This window comes from Octopus sinensis, unplaced genomic scaffold (genome assembly GCF_006345805.1).
Source record: "Octopus sinensis unplaced genomic scaffold, ASM634580v1 Contig19602, whole genome shotgun sequence".
NCBI lineage: Eukaryota > Metazoa > Mollusca > Cephalopoda > Octopoda > Octopodidae > Octopus > Octopus sinensis.
In genome coordinates, this window is record NW_021836445.1 from 13,723 (window position 1) to 22,500 (window position 8,778).

An 8,778-nucleotide genomic window follows, 5' to 3' on the forward strand; every position below is an offset into this window, starting at 1 on the left:
GTCCCACATGCAGAAATAGCAAGAATACTTTGTGAAACTTCTCTGTTGTCCGAGAAGGAAATTGACCATTTCAAATCTACATAATTGGTCTAGATGTGCTCATGATATTTTAGTTGGTCAATAACCATTTTTATGTCACTGTATTCTTCTTACAAGTACAGTGAGTGACCAACTGTGACAGTTCCGTAAACATAGCCATTGCATGAGAGAACACACTTTAGACAGCACTTAGAATTATCTACAAATAGTTGCCAGTCAGTTGAACTGTACGAGGGAATTCCCAATTCCTGGAGAAGACCAAGAATGTTGTGACAGTAAACAAATGGTTTCTTTGAAAAAGAAAAAATGACACAAAAATCTGGTCGCGTTTTCGCAAATAAGAAACTTTTGTAGCGTGTCAAGGAGATGTTTTTCTTGCTGCCTGGATGCTAAAAACTGCAGCTGCAGTCTTTGGAGAGTCCCAAATCACGCACTAAATCGTTCAGTTCTGTTTCATTAAACTGTTGAGGAATTGGTTTTTCGGCACCATAAGAGGATCTTGGAATTATGAAGTAATTTCTTGATCTTCGTTATCATCCTCGTACTCTTGTTTGCTAGCTTCATCTTCAGAAGAGGCAAACCCAAGGAAAACTAGAATCGAGAGCATCTCAGAGAGTATGATAAGTCTAATTGCAAAAGGAATATTGGGTTTAAAGATATTTTACGCCTATTTTTCTTGCCCATACATTCTGTGTCACCTGTGTGGCTCCTGGACTCTCACCAAACCACAGGAACTCCAAATAGAAGGCCCTTTAGTTTTCCTTTTGTCCACGAAGCATTTCCTCTGTTATGACGCATAATATGAAAGGCCCATTTATTTTTTTGTCTTGATCACCGTCTCACAAACATTTTGATATTGCTAACGTTTCTACCAGCTCGCCGCCCTATGCAATATCTATACTTAAATCATGAGAAAGAAAGCAATGTTGATTGGGATCAGATCTTTTGTTATTAAAAAGTGCGACATTGGAAAATCTGTTATTAAAATGTGCGGTACCGGCAAATTTTCTATTAAAAAGTGGGGCACCAGAAAAAAATGGTTTGGGAAACACTGGTCTAAATTCAAGTTCTGAAACTTTTGAATAAGGTACAAGTCGATTGCATCGATCTCAATGCTTAACTGTATTTAGGATGAAAAGCAAAGTCAATCTCAGCGGAATTTGAACTACGAACACCGTCAAGAACTACCGCCAAGAACTACTGAACAAAATTGATACTTTTGTCCAGCAAGCATCAATTTTTTAGAACGTTTTGTTCTAAAGCCATTCTGATTACTGATTCTTCTAAAACCAGGTGTGGTCGTACTCTAGATTAAAGAAATATTAAATTTACCTAAATATTTTAATGAAATACCTATTCCTTTACTACCCACAAGGGGCTAAACACAGAGGGGACAAACAAGGACAGACAAACGGATTTAGTCGATTACATCGACCCCAGTGCGTAACTGGTACTTAATTTATCGACCCCGAAAGGATGAAAGGCAAAGTCGACCTCGGCGGAATTTGAACTCAGAACGTAGCGGCAGACGAAATACTGCTAAGCATTTTGCCCGGCGATCTAATGTTTCTGTCAGATCGCCGCCCTCATCGTCAAGAACTATCGCCAAACATTTTGTTCAGAAAGTATCAATTTTCTTGAACGTTTTGTTCTAAAGCCATTCTGATTACTGATTCTTCTAAAACCAGCTGTGGTCGTACTCTAGATTAAAGAAATATTTAATATACTTAAATATTTTAATGAAATACCTGTCGATAAGATTATTAATACTGTACTGAACAAGATACTAGTAAACTAGTCTAGCGCCCGTGTGAAATTGAAGTTCCTTCTTTGTTTGTTTGTTTGTTTGCTTGTTCAGCGAAGCGGTCTTCGTCGCAGAGAAAGCAAGATCGCGCCTCAGGATTGTCTGTAGAAGTCCGAAACGTGGTCCTTTGCTATTCGTAAGACCTGCAGAAGAGAGAGCAGGTCAGACCCCGACACCGAGAGCATCGACGGATGAATGACTGCGCATCCAGGTTCAGCGGTTGGTAGGAAGAAAGAGTGAGAGAAAGTTGAAGCGAAAGAGTATTACAGGGGTCGCCTCCACCCCCTGCCGGAGCCTCGTGGAGCTTTAGGTGTTGAAGTTTCTGCTCATAAATTTAATGCAGATTATAAGAGATTTTGGGTCATCTGTGTCCGGAAAGCCAGTGTTGTAAATGCAGGAAGGAAAAGGAAAGGAAATAAATAATGGAAAGAAAGGGAAATTCGAGAAGTTTGAAGAATGATTCCATGGAGATTATGCAGGAATGTCTAACATATATATTCATATTTATATACAAAATTTAACTTATATTTATTCATATGCAATGTATGTTATTCTTATACGTAAACATAAATATTTATGTATATACATAAGCGTATGCAAATATCATATTGTTCTCCTTGTGCAGTGAAAATAACTTATAATCTAGTATTATATTATCAAGCCGTTATTATTACCAGGTAAGTTTTGTCCCCAAAATAATCGCAATAAACAGCTTTATTTGTACATACACATAAGCGTACAGATACTCATATATTTATAATCACAAAATACCTTGTCTGGTCCCCCAGATATTTCTTTGATTTATAAGGAGAAGAAGCCCCATAATTATGGTACTTCTGAACCCATCGTGAATTCTAGTAAAGCCTTTGCTGTGATTTTCTCAGTCTGTGGGCCATACGTTTGCTAGGATTTTCTTGGTTTCAATCAGTAGAGAAAAATTTCGGCAGTTCCCAGTGGTTCCCGTCGCCTAAAGGGACAAGATTAACATCGTTCAAAACCTAAATGCACTCAAATTACAATACAAATGGAAGTGTTATCAAGGAACTTGAATCCAAAGGTCTCATGCATTATAAATCCCCGACCTTTGCCATTTAATCCACCATTGGTACTAACTATGCAGATCACCCTTGGAACGTTGGAGGCAATATTGTTCATAATATATTCTTCATAAAGAAATTATTTTGAATCATATTGTCATTATTATTAATATTTGAATGGTGTGAGGCGGCGAGCTAGCAGAATCGTTAGCACACCGGGCGAAATGCGTAGCCGTATTTCGTCTGCCGCTACGTTCTGAGTTCAAATTCCGCCAAGGTCGACTTTGCCTTTCATCCTTTCGGGGTCGATAAATTAAGTACCAGTTACGCACTGGAGTCGATGCAATCGACTTAATCCCTTTGTCTGCCCTTGTTTGTCCCCTCTGAGGGCAGTAAAGAAATAAGAATCGTTGGTACGCCGGGCGAAATACTTAGCAGTATTTCGTCTGCCGCTACGTTCTGAGTTCAAATTCCGCCGAGGTCGACTTTGCCTTTAATCCTTTCGGGGTCGATTAGATAAGTGCCAGTTATACACTGGGGTCGATGCAATCGACTTAACCCCCTCCCCCAAGTTTACCTTTGTGGCAAAAATCATTATTTGAAATCATTATTATAGCGAATAGAAAATATATAGAACTTTTTTAAAAAGAATTTAAATAAAAATAAATAAAATAATACAGAAATAAAATTCATGAAAATTATTTAGTTACATTGAAGTGTATAACTGAATAAAAGAGTTACTTAGAAGTGAATATCAGTTCTCAAAATGCCGTTCCTTTGCTTATTATTTTTGTATTAAAAAACTAAAAGCTGTTGTTGGAACGTTTGTTTTATTAAGTAATTTATTAAATAAATACACTGGAAATACGAAATATGATGAGAGAGAAAAAATAATAGTGTTTTATATTAAACGCGGCAATAGCAATATGTGCCGAAGATAAAGAAGGAGAGAAATGTGTGTGTGTGTGTATATATATATATATATATCCACATATTGCTGAAGATAAAGAAGGAGACAAATGTATGTGTGTGTATGCATAAATATAAATATATAATATATATATATATATATATCCAATGAATGTGAGCATGTATGTGTGTGTGTGCATAAGTGTATGTATATATATGTTTAAATAATGCATGTAGCTGATTTTATATATATATGAACATATATAAACGTATGTATGTATATGCAAAATGTGTGTTTGTGCGTGTATGTGTATACCTGTGTGTGTGTGTTGTGTGTGTGTGTGTGGCGTGCATATTTATGGATACATGTATGTGTATGCATACATATATATCTATATCTATATCTATATATATACATATATATGTATGTATATATATATATATATATATATATATATATATATATATAATATATAATTAATATATTACTTACACTCACAAACATATGCGTGCGCGTGCGTGTGTGTATGCTGTGTGTTTGTGTAGTGTAATATTATATTTATCACATATTAAAGAATACAACGAACGAATGAGAACAATAAAAATGGTCAGAGAAAAATATATATAATTAAAGAAAGAGAAAGGGTGTATTCCTAGCCCTGTGGTTAGGAAGTTTGTTAAGCAATCCGTAATCCCTGTTTCGATTCTACTGCGCTATATTTCCGACAAATATCTTCTATCATATTTTCGGTTCTCCCCAAGCCTTGTGAATAAAATTCGATTGGCGGATATCGTGCGGATGATTTTTTAATGAATTTTATCGGTTCTCAGGTGTTATTTATTTAATATGTCTCTCGGGTTAACAACACAACCGGGACCTTAAGGTCGCTGATCTAAAGATCCTAAGCTCCACGCGGCTCCGGCAGAAGATAATGGCGAACTTCTGCTGACTCTTTCGCCACAACTTTCTCTCACTCTTTCCTCCTGCATCTTGCAGCTCACCTGCGACGGACTGGCATCCCGTCCAGGTGGGGAACCTATACGCCAAGGAAACCGGGAAACCGGCCCTTATGAGCCCTTATGAACCAGGCATGGCTCGAGAAGGAACAAACAAACAAAGATGAAGTAGTTGTGTCAAATGCTGATATGGGTACCCAAGCACGGAAATCGACCTAGAGCATCTATGAACCAACTGGTTGAAGACTCTGGTCAACTGAAGAGCAATATATCAAGTGCATTGCAGGAGAGATTCTGTGGAGGCACATGGCCTAGTGGTTAGAGCAGCGGACTCGCCGTCGAGGGATCGCGCGTTCGAATCACAGACCGGGCGATGTGTGTATTTTTCGCTCATAAACACACACATCTTTGCTACAAAAGCAGTGTCCATAAAATCACAACCCAGTCTTCTTTTCTTTGCAAGATTACTACAAAGTACTTAATTTTTGTATAGGACTGCCATTTGATGTTAAGTGCTAAACACAACATAAAAATGAAATCTGTTGAAATACGTTATCTTTATTTCAGATAATTTTGAATATAATGAAGGCGCAGGAGTGGCTGTGTGGTAAGTAGCTTGCTTACCAGCCACATGGCTCCGGGTTCAGTCCCACTGCGTGGCACCTTGGGCAAGTGTCTTCTACTATAGCCTCGGGCCGACCAAAGCCTTGTGAGTGGATTTGGTAGACGGAAACTGGAAGAAGCTCGTCGTATATATGTATATGTATATGTATATATATATATGTGTGTGTGTTTGAGTGTCTGTGTTTGTCCCCCCAACCGATGTTGAAGTGTTTACGTCCCCGTAAGCTAGCGGTTCGGCAAAAGAGGCCGATAGAATAAGTACTAGGCTTACAAAGAATAAGTCCTGGGGTCGATTTGCTCGACTAAAGGCGGTGCTCCAGCATGGCCGCAGTCAAATGACTGAAACAAGTATAAAGAGTAAAAGAGTATTTAGTAAAACAACTTTGTAATTAAATAAGCTGGTGTTTTGATCATAAGTTAACATAATTAATTAACATAAATTAAGAGATGGGAGGTTTTAATCTAAATCCCTTTAAAACGGGAAGTTTGCATCATAGGACTAGTGGCAGTCTCGTGTGAGTTGGTATCATAAGGATTAAGATATGAACAAGCAGATCTCAGAAATTGTGAGTTTCCTGGCTTTTCTAATTTGTTGACAGCGTGACAGATGTCAGATGTAAAATGGAAGTCTCTGAGGATCTGACCATAGAGCCACATTGCGAACGAGAATCATCAGGCTTTTGGTGAGGTGGCAATATAGGTGTTGGTTTATATGGTCATTTTTTGTCCTGACGTCATTCTCGGTTTTTATGAAATGTATTAGATGCATAGTGGAGGCGCAATGGCCCAGTGGTTAAGGCAGCGGACTCGCGGTCGAAGGATCGCGGTTTCGATTCCCAGACCGGACATTGTGAGTGTTTATTGAGCGAAAACACCTAAAGCTCCACGAGGCTCTGGCAGGGGGTGGTGGTGAACCCTGCTGTACTCTTTCACCACAACTTTCTCTCACTCTTTCTTCCTGTTTCTGTTGTACCTGTATTTCAAAGGGCCAGCCTTGTCACACTCGGTACCACTCTGAATCTCCTCGAGAACTACGTTAAGGGTACACGTGTCTGTGGAGTGCTCAACCACTTGCACGTTAACAAACGTGCTGCGACGTCACAGGTGCCAAGCTGTATCGGCCTTTGCCTTTCTCTTGGACAACATCGGTGGCGTGGAGAGGGGAGGCTGGTATGCGTGGGCGACTGCTGGCCTTCCATAAACAACCTTGCCCAGACTTGTGCCTCGGAGGGTAACTTTCTAGGTGCAATTCCATGGTCATTCGTGACCGAAGGAGGTCACACACACATTGGATGCATATGACCGTGTTTTAAGATTTCTCTTTTATAACAACCTACCGGCTTCAGTACATTGGACAACATAGTTCCTGAGATACAAAACGAACGAATACTTACTATTGGAACATTTTTCATAACAGATCGACTCGAGACACAACAAATACTTTGACATTTCTTCTGTCTTATTCATACTTGATTCAAAAGTCATAAATGTTTGCATCAAATTGTTTAAAGAATGCTTAGCTGTGACTTCTAGAAGATTGAATAACCTGAAGTCCTTGTTTCTTTGTTTCGTGAAAATTTCTATCTTTGATACGATGGTATAGTTGATTATAGGCGACGAGCTGGCAGAAACGTTAGCATGCCGGGCGAAATGCTTAGCGGTATTTCGTTTGCCGTTACGTTCTGAGTTCAAATTCCGCCGAGGTCGACTTTGGCTATCATTCCCCCGGAATTGAAAGAATATCTATCAAGCACTGGAGGTAGATAGTCCCAAACTTTTGCTTATCATGTCTCTGAAATTGGAAATATAAGAAACATCTAGCAAGCGCTAGATGTTTCTTACTTTTCTTAATTTTATTAGTTCCCAGTGTTTCATAGATATTTTTATTTATCAATTCTGGAAACATAACAGGCAAAAATCGACCCCGTCGTTAATATTCGAACTCAAAGCGGAAGGGAATCAAACTTAATATCACTAGGTATTAATCCAACACTCTTTCAATGCTAATAATCCACTTCCTTTGTTATTTTAAATAAATAAATATTGAAGACAACTTCCAAGATATGTGATGGCCAACAACTTTAAACTGTAGCCTTAATATCTCATGGGTGAAATCTCATTTTGTTGTTATCATATCTTCCTTCACGTGATTATTCTAAAGTATCAGAACTTAGCTATACCCTGCATCCGGGCAATACAAAAGTTTAAATTTCGAGTTAATAGAGCATATGAAGGAGATAAGTTTAATCTCTCAGTATGAACGACAAAGTAGAAAATATATTAAGAAACAAAACTTATGAAATACTGAAAATATAAAAATTAATATAAAATGTTAACATATTCAGCAACCCACCTCCTTTTCTTATTCTCTTTTCAATACGAGCAAACACACATTTAAATAAACAATAGTCTTGATGCAGACTTTGTGTGGACGCATATAAACACACACGTTATCATACTCAGGGAGACAAGACACAACTAATATTTTAACATTTCTTCTGTCTTATTCATTCTCGATTCAAAATTCATAAATGTTTGCATCGAATTGTTTATAGAGAAATCTTAAACACGACCATATACATCCAATACATTTCATAAAAACATTGCTCCTAGCTGGGATTAAATTATATATTAGTAGAAGGCAATAAATGGCCATCTGTAACTTTTGTTTCGTAAATTTACTATTGATTCTAACATGACAGAATCAATTTTGAAGCGTCACAATTTTGAGCGTTAGTTATAGTTGTAAAACAGACAGACATATTTATATTATATTTCAAAATGGCCGATGAACATTTATAGTTAGGAGGGAAGAGAGAGACTAATGTTTAGCGTCTGCCATAGAAAATAGCTTGTATACCATAAGCAATTTTAGATCGTTGAATATTGATTTTGTTTGAGGCAATAGAATTTTATTCATAACAAAAACAAGTAAAATTAAATACGTAAATAAATACTAAATAAATAAATGCACATACATATGTATGTAAGTCTGTACACACACACACACACACACACACACATAAATATGCCTCTGTTCGTATGTATGTATATATATATATATATATATATGTATATATTCACACATACACATATGTATATAGGTATGTATGTATATATAAACTCACATACGAATAAAACGATATTTATGATTATATAAAATAGATAACGCTTGTTTGGAATTTTCGTTTGAAGATATGATGTAGATGTTTCCTTGTAATCTTTTAAAACACCAATGATTGAATTCTGTTTTTCTTTTTGAAAACTTTTATTCTTTTATTCTATTATTTTTATTTTCATTTTTGAATGAAAGGTAAAGCGAAATACGAATACAAATAAAATAAACCATGTTTATTTGATTAAGCTGTTGTACTTTTAGATGTCTGATGTTACAGCTATCTACCGCAG

General features: G+C 37.0%; 1 long non-coding RNA gene across 1 annotated transcript in view; it reads right to left on the reverse strand.

Moving 5' to 3' along the window:
* Positions 1 to 1,471: 1,471 nt before the first annotated feature.
* LOC118762033 overlaps positions 1,472 to 8,778 on the reverse strand; it is an 8,466-nt gene continuing 1,159 nt past the window's right edge. The window contains exon 3 of the long non-coding RNA XR_004997819.1: positions 1,472 to 1,624. This is a non-coding gene — a long non-coding RNA (uncharacterized LOC118762033). The remainder of the gene's footprint in view (positions 1,625 to 8,778) is intronic.